This window comes from Ambystoma mexicanum, chromosome 8 (assembly GCF_040938575.1).
Source record: "Ambystoma mexicanum isolate Mex_15411 chromosome 8, UKY_AmexF1_1, whole genome shotgun sequence".
Lineage (NCBI taxonomy): Eukaryota > Metazoa > Chordata > Amphibia > Caudata > Ambystomatidae > Ambystoma > Ambystoma mexicanum.
In genome coordinates this window covers 1,149,406,083-1,149,419,931 of record NC_090929.1, presented here as the reverse complement: position 1 = coordinate 1,149,419,931, position 13,849 = coordinate 1,149,406,083, and the positions used below count along the sequence as shown (strand labels likewise).

At 45.7% G+C, this 13,849-nt stretch overlaps 1 protein-coding gene across 7 annotated transcripts in view; it reads right to left on the bottom strand.

Moving 5' to 3' along the window:
* The window catches only part of ANK3 (ankyrin 3), a 2,768,233-nt gene that overhangs the window by 827,583 nt on the left and 1,926,801 nt on the right, over nt 1–13,849 (bottom strand). The gene's annotated exons all lie outside the window — the stretch shown is intronic.

The following is a 13,849-nucleotide window of genomic DNA, read 5'->3' as shown; positions in this document are numbered from 1 at the left end:
GAAAGATACCAGGGCCGTGGTCAGCTGTGCAAGGGTCCGGAGGTTCGGTCACCCTCCGAAGAGGGTCTGCATCGCAGAAGCTGTGGAACTCCCATTGACCCCAGCCGCTGTTGCGAGTTGGCAAGAGAGTGAGCAGTGCTTGATGCGGAGGCCACGAGGGAGAGGCAGAGCCTGGGGAAGCCGGGAAGCCAAAGAAGCCTGGAGAAGCCGGTCGCGAAGGACGCCACCGCGTGCGACCGGTGAGTATAAATCAGATACACACTCATACCAGGGCGCTCCAGTAATGCATAACAAAGTTCTTGTGCCGAACGAACTGGAAGTAATTGAAAGTACTTTTGAATGCCGGAGCAAGTACTATTAAGTTAAAGTGAATTGAAACTTATTGAAAGCACTTTTGAATGCAGCACAGAGTACAAAGCAAATTCAATACTCATAAATGGAGTGAAAGCAAAGTATATGAGACAGAAATCAAGGATTGCATTGTATGAAACAAGTATTGGCAATGTCAAGCGAATACTGAGAAGAAGACATGGTATCGAGCAGTACACATAGACACAATGGATACAAGTTTTAAAAACCTTTATTTATGAATTTGGTTGGGATGGTAGAATTTTATATTTGCCCTAAATTTAAAATGGGAGTACTCTCAATCATTAAACAATAACAAATATTTTCAAGTCCGCCTGGTCAACATAAAAAGGCCTATTCTAAGTAAACTTAACCTTGCCCTCGTTCTCAAGATAAAAAATGTGTTTAGGGAATACAAAAAGGTAAATAGTGTGTCAAAAGTAAATGTCAGAATGGCTTCAGCACCAGCTCCCTTCCCTAGGTTCAACCCCACAGGGTCTAGAGAGTCTCTCAATAAACAAACGATCTGTGGATGGCACAGCTCTATCAGTATTGCACACTTTGGCTTACTGGTACAGTTCAACAGCTCAATCTTAGGCTTTCAACTTCTGGTAGTTCAATCACTTCCATAGGCTTCACCCGGCTTGCTACCAATACTTAGTTCATATGCTCTCAATTTCTCACAGTTCTTCATACGCTTCGCTCTGCCAGGCTCGCGCCTGTCTTGTTGTTCAGGGGGGTTCCCTTCCCCATGTTTTATTCAAGATATCTTTCACTTTGGAAGGCTTTCAAAACTGCAAGGAATGTATATAGGCCTCTGCATGACCACTTTGACCCTTCTTTCCACATTCCTTTAATTCACAATCTTTTCTTGCAGCACCAATGCCTCTAGGTACTTGCAGTTCTTATTCTCTTTCTTTCACCATCTTGGCCTTCTCCAAAGTTCTTATATTCGACTTTTGCCCTCTTGGCAAATTTCACAATTCTCATATTTCATTTTCCTCGTACTCAACTTTCTTTCATTTGATCTCCGCTTGTAATATATCTTTCAAAAAGTTCATAACATTTCACATTGACTTTCGACTGTGCGACTTACTCTCAGGACCACTCTCATACTTTGGATCCTTTTCTTTTAACAATTGTTCTCTTTATTCGTGTTTTATAGGTACACGCGCAACCTTCAACTTTCAAATCACACTCACTATAACTTTAACATCAACCGAACCGTTGTTGCTCACGATAAATCACCGGTTGTGCTAAATGACTTTCTTTCATCTTTTTCCCGCACTTCTAGGCTGTTACCAGCGCCACATCTGCTTCTCCCCAACTCTGCCGTTCACCTGGGAGGGTCTGGCACCTGGAAGGTTTCTTTCTTCCTCTCGCTCAGCTCTGCTTTTCAAACACTCACGGCTTCCCTGAAAGCTTGGAAAAGGATTTTTCCATGTCTGGCCATTGGGTGCTTCTCCCCCACTCCCTGAGGACCCCCTACCCAGTTGATCCTCCCTCGCTTGTCCACCCCAAGGGTTGGATTCAAAAGCGATGGCCTTTCCCTGGCCACCTGAGTATGGGATCCCCGGGGACTAGGTTGTGAAATACCCTCTGGTTTTTCACAATACCAAGAATGGTATGAAATTGAGAAAATAAGTATCGGCTCAAAGCCAACAGGGGCCCAAGAGGAAACATGTGTTGGTAAGAACCAGAGGAATACAGAAAAGTATAACAAAGTGCATAATTGTTAATGGAAACAGTAAGAAGGGGTATTGGTTGTGTGACCTGTAATGGTTGGACCGTGTGGTTCGACAACTGCACCTAGACCGAGTGCCCTACATGAAAGAAGCCAATGAAAGTATGCATACAGAAGCTTGTGTTTTCTAACAGCCTGAAATGGAAATTGAAGTTAAGAAACTAAGTGAATTGGTAGAAGATACTGATCTTAAAGGAGTGTAACGCTCACCTGATTCCCGCAGAGGCGCCGGTCTTGACTGGGTGAATGCCGTATCTTCAAAGGTGATGTGTAACACACGGTTGGCTCTTTGGGCTGGACCTCTGTGCACTGTATGTCTGACTCGAAGAGTAAGATGTCTTAGGTAAGTGAACGCCGAGCTCTCCATCTGCCTCGGGGCAGGGTGCCGTAACCAGTTTCTTCACTGGATAAGGGTGCAGGCCTCTTGACCTCAGAGGACTGCTGTCCGTCGTTAACTGCACGAACGGTAAGTTCTGGGCACTTCAAATGTCTTAAAAGTCTTTTGTAATGATATCTCTTGTTTTGCAGGGTTCCGGCGATGGCGGATGGCGGGCTGATGAGAGTTGAGGATCGAACCCGCGTGAGGAATAGAAGCGCCTGGAAGCACATAAGTAAGCGCTTGTAGCCTGCTTCACGATGCGCACCAACTGTCCCTTTTATCTTGCAGGTACAAGTTCGGAGCTTTAGAGAAGCTGAAGGGTGCTGGAATACCCACTGGATTCGGCGTGGGAAGGAGTAATGGCACGTGAATAATAAAGTTGCCCAATGTCTTTAAACGCACTTTCTTTTGTCTTTCAGATGCGGGATGCAGCGCCGAAGGCCTCCGGAGCGTGCAAAGAGCTGGTAAGCTTTTGTCTTTCAGATGCCGGAATGCAGTGCGAAGACCTCCGGAGCATGCGAAGAGTAGGTAAGCCTTTGTCTTCAGATGCCGGAATGCAGCGCGAGGCGTTGGTGACAGCCGATGGACCAGGTAATAGATGCGCTGCCACTGAAGACCGTAGTGCTAACCTGTTCTTTCTTTGTCTTTACAGGTGCTGCTGAAGACTGGATTCCAGGATGGTAAGCCTTTGTTCCCTTAGGCCCAGGATCAGAAGCAGAAGACACGATGAGCGTTCTGCTGCAGAGAATGCAGAATAACACAAAGCAAGATTCATCCATCGGGTGTGGTTTAAATAGCCTCCTGTAGTGCTTAGGTGTCTCCTTCCACAGCCACGCCTAGGTAAGAAAAGAGTTCCTGCTTTCCAGAAGAGTTCCAGTGTTCTGAACATAGGGAGTGGCTCCTGCCCCACCCAACAGGAAAAGTAGTCCCAAACAGAAGAGGATCAGGGGTTCAACTGGCAGGTAAGTAAGCAGCATGGTCTGCTGCAGGTAAGTCCACCCAAGCATTATGAGCCCGGCGCTTCCAGCGCTGGGACTGGGCATCTTTATGAGCCTGGTGCCACTGGCGCCAGGACAGGGTCCAAAAGGTCCCAATTGGGACTGGCTGGCACTCGGAACCGGGGTTATGGGTCTGCTTCCAAGGGAGTCGGGCAAGTCCTGATCTTTTGGAAGCAGAGATCATGACAAGGAGCTGGGAAGTGTCCCAAAGAACTGTGTTATTTTTGAAAGCTGGAGGATTTGAACTCTTGGGGAAGGGAACCCCAATATTTTGTGAACTACTTTGAACTTGGGGAAGGGCAAAATGATCCTAAGCCAAGAGATGGAAGGAGCTCAGAACTTTCATTTGAACACTTTTCTTTTGATGCTGACATCCCTACACTTGGTATACAGTTAGTTGTGAGGGCAAGTATAGGTTTTGGACATAGACAGACATTTGATTTGGACATCCTGACACAGAAAATCCTTGGTTTTCTTTAGGTAGGGAAATCCCACATTAGCATAGGGCAAGTTAGGCCTTACTCCAACCTACATCTTAAGTTAACTAAATCTTTTAAAACAGAATTTGAATCTGTTGTCTGTGTCTACTCCATGATGCCCTCACAGGCCGCACCACTCTGCCCCCATGGGAAGGCCCCCCTTCTTTTCGGGAGAAGGGACGACATCCACAAATTTGTCACAATATGAATTGCTTTAAAAAATATATAATTTTTTTAGCGATGGGTTGGTCCCTTCTAGTAAGAAATTACAATTAGACTTATGAATTAGGAAATAGTGTGAAATGAATTGAGGGTTTTAAAACAGGGAATTTTGCTTAATTCTGAAATATTTCTCGTTTCCCACGTCATCTAGTGAAGAATCGCTTTGTTTTCCCCCAGATTCTCTGGGGAGTCCTCCCCACCAGTACTAGGGGCGTTCAGCTGTTGAAACGCTGGGTGCTGTGAAAGTGGCAGAACTGGCAGAGGAGTCACCCTTGTTACTGGAGGGCTCTTGGATGGAGTGGTAGCTGGGAGCACTGCTATTAAGGTTGCCTGCACCAGCCCTAGGTCCAAAGAGATTCCAGGGAAGTCCCCGCAAAAAGGGATCATATCCTGAAGTATGCAATTCATGAAGGATCTCATGCATGAGTCAAAAGAAAGTTCCTGCATTATTGGAGAAGAGTCTCCTCCTGCAGAGGCAAGCGCACATGCAAGAGGCAATCTGCTCTGCACATGAGAGCTGTCGGGGCCTAATTGGCTGTGTTGTGCACATGAGCATGGAAGGGGCGTAGCTGGGAACCCCATGGCCGTGACCAGAGAAATTGACTAGTCCACCCTCAGAAAGAAGTCTGGTCTAATGCTGGCCAAGGACACACCCACAGACTCTGGGTAGGGGTTGACTAAAGTGAAAGGCATCAGGGAATTGCTAAATTGGCTGTTTGTCTTTACATTTGTGAGTCGCATTTTCATGACCCATATCTTTTCACCAGTGCCATTTCACTTGCCCAATGCCTGTGGCTCCTGCAGTCCAAGTGCTTTTCCCTGTAAGGCCAACAGAACAGACTTCTTTTAAAACTTTGGGTCACCACTCACTCTTCCATTGCCATTTATATCTGTAAGCAGGTGTTAAAATTGAGCATGTGTGACTACATCAGTGATGCGTGACTACCAGGAGTGCAGTGAGCAAACAGCTCCGCTAGTATTTGAGAGGTGAATGGTGGGGCATGGCCCATGCCAAGAATTGCTCTCAGCCTTCTGTATAGGTCATGCAGGACACTCTGAACGGGGTTCAGTAGGTATGAGTGGACTTATGCATATGTCCACAAGGGAGCCACTGAGCGAGGGGGAGTCATGCAAGTAAAGGTCAAGGCATGGAGGTGCAATGGCCGAAAGGTTATGAAAGGGCAGCTGAAGCAGCTGTATGGAAGGCATGTATCAAACAGCGAAGACAGACACAAGTGATCACAGTTCAAGGGTGTTTATTGCACTTCAATGGGTTGGATGAATGCCTATCTAAACCTAAATCTAAGGATGGGAGCAAACTACGACCATCAAATAATAATAACGCAGTCCTAGTCAAGTCTATGTCATAGTAAAAGGGCCTACACTAATAAATCTATTGCCAATCCTTACTTCTAAATACAAAATGGTGTGGGGCAGTAGTGTATGCAAAAAGAAAAGTGTTCAGGAAATATGTCATGATAGTTGAGCAGTTGGGTTCCCTTCACCAGGTTTTCAGCATGGGGCAAGGTGACACGTTCGAGCTTTGCACGCACTCTGGCTTCTCTACCGCGAGGATATAGTTCAAAGCACAGGTATCAGGGCCTTAGGGCAATGCCGCTTTCCCAGTAACAGTCTCTTACTGCAGAGGGCCAGTCATAACAAACAAGCACCCAAGTTCCTTTCTTATCAGGATTTTCACATTCACAAGTTCTCGTTTTCAGTGTTCATCATGGGTCTCCCTCCTTCAGGCTCGGACCACTTTTTACCACAATGTTCACACTTGGTCTCCCTCGATCGGGCGGGGACACCTTTTGCACAATATTCCCATTTGATCTCCCTCGTTCGGGCTCGGACCATGGATCTCCCTCGATCGGGCTCGGGCCCCTTTTGCACAATATTCACATTTGTTCTCCCTCGTTCGGGCTCAGACCATGGAATCTCACTTTCTATGTTTTCCTCTTGATATTAAACATCAAAGACTTTCAAATGTGGACCCCCTCGATTCACTTCACACAATGTTCTTGCCAAACTTCTATTTTTGTTTCTGCCACCTCTTGTCTGTATACCTTACAGAGACCTTTGATTGAGCACCCTCGTGGTGCTGGACCACTCTGTCACTGGTATCATTGTTCTCCTTTAATGTTCAAACATGCATCAACAATTAAGCTTTCCTCGCGTCTTTCATCACACGCGTTTCAATCTTCGTTTTTGCTCTCGTTATACAATGTTGCTGCATGCAACCTTGACTTCAACACAGACCAGACTTGCATCGGTCTCCCCAATCACTGGCTGTGCTGATCTCTCAGGCGCAGCTTTGATCTTAGAGCCAAGGATGGTACCACAGCGGCTGCAGTACCTCCCCAGCTCGGTCAGCCATGCAGGAGGGCCCTGGAAATTTTCGGCACACAATACATGATTCTTCAGTCTGGTTTCCTGGCCTTACGCTTTCTAATCTGAAGGATTCTGGAAAGTAACGGTTTCTCACTGCAAAGGTCAAGGGTATCTCCCTCCTTGTGTAACCTTCTTGGTTTGCAATCGTCCTTCCTTCGTTCACCTGCCGTGCTCCACCTGTCAAGTGTGAGTAATGGCCTGACCTTGCCTGACCATAGTAGTGGGACATGTCAGGTACAATGCTCGGGTGTGAGCCTGTTTTCTCCCAGAGCGGGCTGTCTGTTTCAAAGTGTTCATGAAGGGAAAGGGGACGGGAGGGTAGAGTTTCTAAATATCCTATCGGATAGGATGGGGTAAAGGTGTTACAGGGAGAGGGATACCATGTCTCGCCATCGGGTGTCCCACTCCATCTCCCAAAAGACTCTTCACCCAGGTGATCCTCCCGCACTGGTCCAAGTCGATGGCTGTGCCCTGGCCACCTGGGAGAGAGATTCATAGACACTAGCGGGCGAGACACCTTCTGGTTTCTCACATAGCCCCTTGGGTCGAGACCTGGGAGAGGGACTAGAGCTACACTCAGCACATGCATCACAATCCTGTGTCGTTATACATTCACAAGGGCCAGTGGGACCCTCCCTGTGTTGTAACCTATGGCAAACAAGCCGTTGTGACAGGGGGGCAAAGGAAAAAAGAAATGTCATTACCAGGGCTTTACCTTGGAATTCTACGATCTCCTGGGGCAGAAATACTGTTGTGCCAAAAATGGTCTGGCATGAGGAAACGTAGACACAGCACATAGGTGTCAGAGGCAGAAAACGGTCCATAGCATGAAAAACACCTGCAAAACCCTTTCCTCACTAGCATAAATGCTGGAGGATTGCTGAAGAAAAATCACTACACAGGTAGAAATCGCTCATCTATTTCGATGCACCTGTCCCATCAGCATGGAGAAAATGACTGGCGGGCCGTACCAGGAGTAGGCGTGAGTGAGGATTTGTGGGCGTAGCTCGTAGCACGTGCGCACCAGCATGCCTATTTAAATATGGAATTTTGTTTTGCAACGTGTTCCGGTCCAGCCCCCAGAGGTGAAATGTCCTAGGAGCATGGATGTAAGGGGAGGGACCGTATGAGTAGATATAGGATTACAACATTTCTTTAACAAACGTGAAGAATTCCCGAGATTTGTTTGGGCACTATGAATTTAATGAGGATCTGGCATTAATTAGATGAACTCCTGAGCCCATCACTCATCCACACCATGACTTAATGTAATGTCACGACCACTCTAGTAACTGCATGCATGAAAGTTCCGCTGGCCAATAAGGGAAGCTCCTGTCCCTTCTTTTGATTACATTTCCTTCTGTTCCAAACACTTAAACGATGTAATGATCCCAATAATCACTATCACTTCCCCTTATATTTTCATTACCCTACAAGTTGTGAGTTAAGACTATGTTTTTGTCTCCCTGATTTTCTCCCTGTTCCGCTTCCCCACTCTCCTTGACTAATTTTCCTTTTCATCCCGCTGGCTACGGTCGGTCTGTTTGTCACACTGGCAGGTCACTTTGTCTCTACAGGTATACTTCTCAGCACTTTAAGACAACTAGAGTGGTGATGTATGCAGTATAAAAGACAAATGACATAACATCTTTTATATAGTCCTGACTTTACACGCCTATATAATTCCTCCCACATGCCTTGAGGTGTATATAATGCTGAGTGCCTAGATACCTTCAGTAGGTGAAAGCTGCACGTTTTCATCAACACAACAAAACATGACATTTCATGGGACAGACATTTGCAATGTTACAACTGATGAGTGTGAAGGTTGCTGGCAAGTGCTGTGGGGTTACACAAAGGCATTCCATCTTCTGCAAGTAATAAGCATAGACTGCTGCACAGTAGTACTGACCCACATAGCTCCCTTACAGTCCCTCCCACATGAGTAATCTGTGTATGTTTATTGGGGGGGAAACGTAGGTTCTACCTTAGTAGAACAGCAGCTGACAAACAACAGAGAAGCAGATTCAGTAATCCTGGTGGCCCATGGATAACTGTACTATCCCAAGGGAAGCCCACAATACATTCCACATGATAGACTCTGGGTGGTTTGCAAGACCCTCTGCGAAAGGTGAAAGTCTCTCTGTGCATTAGCTGGCAATTGGTGTGGGTGACCTGGGTGCCCATCTTGCAAACAAACGGGAAGGGCTTGGACAGAGACAGAGAGTACAATGATGAAAGAAGTTCTGCTCGTCTCAGAGATGGTGGAAGGTTTTGAACCCTTGGAACAAGTTAAGGGAAGCAATTATACAATCAGGGTGGTCGGATGTAAGGATAAGCTTGCACATGTGTAGTCATACTCTAGTAGATTAAGAACACCAAATAGAGGCCAAATAATCAAGAGTCTTCACAATCATATAGCACTGCCTTAATGAACAGATTGCTCAACTAATCCGCCATGTTATTAAGCACTTTAAGGGATGAAGAGAAGAATAAACACGAGTATAGATATAAGGCCATCAGGGATTTAACACAGCGATCAAGGCAGATGACCCAGAAAGAGAAAGTGAACGGGACAAAGGGAAGGAGAGAATGAGGAGAGCCACCTTTCAGGGAGCTGTAGCTCAGTCTCTGACCCAGGCCAGACATCAAGTAGGGGATGTTACAGAGAGCCTGAGCAGATTTAAAGCCCATGTCTTGGCCAATTCCTGAGACCACTGAGAAGAGAAGATGTATTGGTAGATAACCAGCACAAAAAAGAGAACATATAGGCTGAGCCTGTTAAGGGATCAAGCTCAAGAGGGCGATCTTGGCTGGTGGGTTTGGAAAACTTCAGTCTGACACACGCCAGCATATGGGGGAGAGAGAACTGGGTATTCTATGAGGTAAGGTGGAATAATACATTCTTGCTGGTAGGCATATTCCACCATGACTTTCAGGCGCCTGGTACGATGGTGGCCTGCAGTTAGTTTAACAATATTGGACTCAGGAAGAAATTCGGACAGAGCTCCACGGAGAATATGACCCTCTATTTCAGAAGCATTTGTACTTTGACAGGGGGTACTACTTGATATTAGGAACATTCGCACTTAGACATTAGTTCCTGTTTTGAGGCTAGGGAATTGTGGACTTGGACATTATATCCTCTTTATGTAGACACCTCTTTCACTTATTCTATTGCATCTCAATTCCTACAGTATTTTATTGAGCTTTCTTTTCTGAGTTGCAGCAATATATTCTAGACCCTGTAGCAGTTCAACCGACCCATATCCTGACAAGACATTGTGGATATATTATTCCCTATGTTATGTGGGGGAATATTGGAGGTGGAGTTGGCAAAGGGTCGAGGTAGAATATTACAATAGGCCGTAAGGGCCTGAGGAAAGGAAGGGATATCCCTAAAGGCATGTGGGGGTATGTGATTTTCCCCCAACCATGCCATATTGTTCCTCTGGGAATCAACTCCCCTCCCCCATGTGATTCTCCCACATATAGCCACGCCCAGGGTCAAGATTAGGTAACGGCTGCCGTCCCCCGGCCACATCGGAAGCAGCTATCCCAGGGAACGGAGTGATCACATTGTCAGATTCATCACAGTTCTCTGTAACCTTAGTGGCCATAAAGAGGACTAGGACGAGCAAACTAAATCCGCAGTCTAGTCTTTGGAGATTGCACCGACAGCCTGCAAATTTTAAATTTAACAGAGCTAATGATCAGGCGTGCGAGCAGACTCCGACCACAACGCCTGTTGCCGGTCAGTGTTGCAAGCAGGAGCACGCCACGGGAAGCTGGGAGCAGGCAAGACTGAGACCACAGAAGGAAGTTCGAGTGTAGAGTAGCCGCCACCGCTGACCGTGAAGCAGCAGTAGCAACACACAGGTGGAAGAGGCGCAGAGAAAGCACAGCAGCTAATGGGACGCATGCAAAACCAGCGTAGTGAAGGAAACCAGAATGATGGCATGTGAAGAGCTTTTCCAGCAGCCAGTCAGCCCAGAGAAGGCAAACAGGTTACCGGGGTGCTTAAAAGTGTATGCTGCATTGAATAAGGAACACGAACATCTCAGAACTAAATGTATGATGAACCTGAAATACTGTACCACAAACTGGTTCCTGAACCCATATTTACAGGAGGAAAGCGAAGTAAAGGCAACAGTGAATATTAGAGAGAACTTTGGGTAAGGGAACCATTGCCCCAAGAGGAAGGAACTACCCTCTTGGTTTAACATGAACTTGGTCATTCTTTTTGTTTGTGAACTTTCATATTGGTGGAGTTGAATCTGGGGAAGGGAGTCATCCCCTGGAACTTTGAAAAGGTTTATGTTTGGAACTCTTTGGTTGAACTTACATTTTGTATTGGATTTGAGCACTTGAGCACCTTCAAGATTCATACCCTTTGCACCTTAGATTTAGTTTTAGAGCGTGAGGGCCAGACTTGGATTACAGACATAGAACATATAATTTTGGACATCTTAACAAAGGACAGACCCATTCGTTTTGGTTGAGGTAGGGAAATACCTCTTAGACTAAGGATAGTGAGGCATTTTCCCAACCCCTTTTGATTTAATAAAAGTCTTTATCCCAAAACAAGAGTCCTCTGTGTCTGTGTCTCATTCCTGGCTCCTCATAGAACCTTAACCAACCTTGCCTTTGGGAAGGTCCTCTGAGTTTTACCATGAAAGGACCTGGGTTTGCACAGAGACCACACTGGCTAACCTTTTTTGGATGAACCGCAGTAATAGTTTGCCAGTCAGAGGTATAATATACTTGGTAAAGTCAGAGAGGCTATCCTGATTTTATTGTTCCCTTTTCAATGTGTGCATTGATCCAATCCTTTCCTTTAGTGTCTAGTGTACTGTTAACACAACACTGCCAAATGTGTTACTTTTAGATTGCGTGAAATTTATATCGCAAAGCAAATCAGAACATTCCCAGCTCTCCGGCCACCATGTGTGGAAACAACTTGTGCAGTTTATACTTGTCAAAATGTACAAGTCTCATTTAGCTCAGCAGTTTTCTTGCAGGCTTCAATCACAGGACTTAAAAGAAAATAGCAACCTGTATGCCTTTATTATTATATCTGCAATGTGATGGGTCGCCTCACGGACTGATGCAAAGATACCTGCACTGGCACCAAACCAGCTGTGGTGCACTCTGGATGTCCAACTCTGATTCCACACCCTCCCCCCTGATTAAAGCACTATTAATACAAGTTGAAAGCCCAACAACTGCAATGCAATGACAAGTGTACCACTCCAAGAAAATATAGCATTTTTAGGCACAGCACAGCCAACACATAAGCTGGTTTTCCAAAACGTATTGAAAAAAAACCTGTTCCTGCATCTACATGTTGTGCAAACCAATTTGAAAACAATTAAAAATGCATTCTTCACTTAAGAGAAAAAAATTATTTAATTGATGTCTTCGATTGTTATTCCGCTACATAATGAGACAATAACATTGCCTTTGTTAACAAGATGACCATCACTAATAAAGCAATTGCTAAATCTTCGGGAATCCAAATATGTACAACAATTCATACCAAAAATAAAATACAAAGACAATATAGCACTACATAATAATACGCAAAACTACTGATGATCTCTAGCATTTCGTTACCATAATTTAATTTTACAGTGTCATGTGTCAAATGCCCGACATTTGGGATCAGTAAGAATGTCAAGACCAGGTGCTCAAAGTTCAAGATGTTTATTAGAGACTACATACATGGGTGGGCCAATTTACACGATCATCCCAAAACAAAATAAAGGACAACCCTCTTCAATACATTTTTCTTACACAGTCCTTTCCATTAGTGGGTGAGTGGTTAAGCTTTAAAGCCTTTGCCATCAAATTCCACAGTTCCAGAGGGGTTACTTTATGATTACACGAGCTTCAGGATGAACCAAGGCCACCTTCTGCTCCTTTAAGCCACATTGTGTTCTTTACGGGGTCCCATATCCCAAGGCTTAACCCGTCCTTGATGCTCTGCAAAGTTTTTTGGCAGGTGACGTAAGGGTCATCCAGGAGAGAACCTCTTCCCGCATGTTAGACCTGCTTAGGACCTGGGTGGCTAATTCTAGCTCACTAACCTACTTCCAGCCCTCCTGCTCTCTGATGAATTGCCTGAAAAAATTGCAATCTTTTTACTCTATTGCTTTCCTTTTCCTCCTCCACCTCTCATCAACACTTGGCCCTTCCTCCTAACTCTCCTCGTATAAAGGTGTCTTATCCCTAATCTTTTCTCCCTTGCTACCTCCTACACCTCCTCCAGGTCCTTCACTGTCTCCTTACTACCAACTTGACCGGTTTCTGTCGTCTGTTCCTTCTTGCTTGATCTTACAGCCCTTTCCCCTCTGGTCTAGTCATCGCCTCAACCACCTTCTCCATACATTGTACCAAATTCAGTTACTGTCTCCACCTTCCAATCCACTCCGGATTGTACTTTCCCCTCCGGCTTTCTGATGTTACTTCTTCCTTCAATTCACTCTGTGTTCTACTTCCTCGCACCTTAGCTCTGCTGTTTTTGCCTCCTTACAATCCACATCTGGTATTTCCTCCCTCCTTTCCTCTGTTCTTATTACCTCCCACCACTCCACTGCTGGTTTACTTCATCTCTGTTTTGCTGTAATTGTACCCCCTCCTCTCTAACCCCTTTACTTTCACCAATTTCATATCCCCTGCATGTCACCTCTTCCTCTTCTCCCCGGCTGCCACCCACTTCTCCAGCTCGTTTAGCACTCTCCTGTCTCCAGTCTTCTCCAAAGTCTCTCTGGCATCTCTCCGGCATCTCTCCTCTCCAGAAGTCTTCAGTCTCCAGCCATCTCCAAACAAGAGACTCCTGGGCTTGGCTGCCTTGCCTATAAAGTAACCCCCCACCCTCTTTGTGCAACTAATGCTGAGTACCTGCAGGTGTAAGTCTATGAGCCTAAAATGAGATCCTCAATCTAGAAGAGCCATGGCATCCATTTTGAAATTCTTCGTTTGCAGAGGCTGTACAGGCTGCTTGGGCCAAGGATATCAGGCACTGCGGTTGGGCAGGGAAGTATATTAGAGGGTCTCTAGTGGTGCTTAGATTTTCCCCATGGTTTTCCTGGCTTCAAGGGATAATTTAATTTGACTGATCGATTTTATGTATTTCCGGTTGAGAAAGAAGGGCATTGTGGGGGGATGTAGCCCATCAGAAAGTTGGCTGGCCTGCATGATTTGAGTCAACTGCCCCTGGGATATGTTTTCCAGTGGCTTAGGTGGCCTGTCTGGGTTGTTTGCATGATTTACTCTCTCCCAGAGC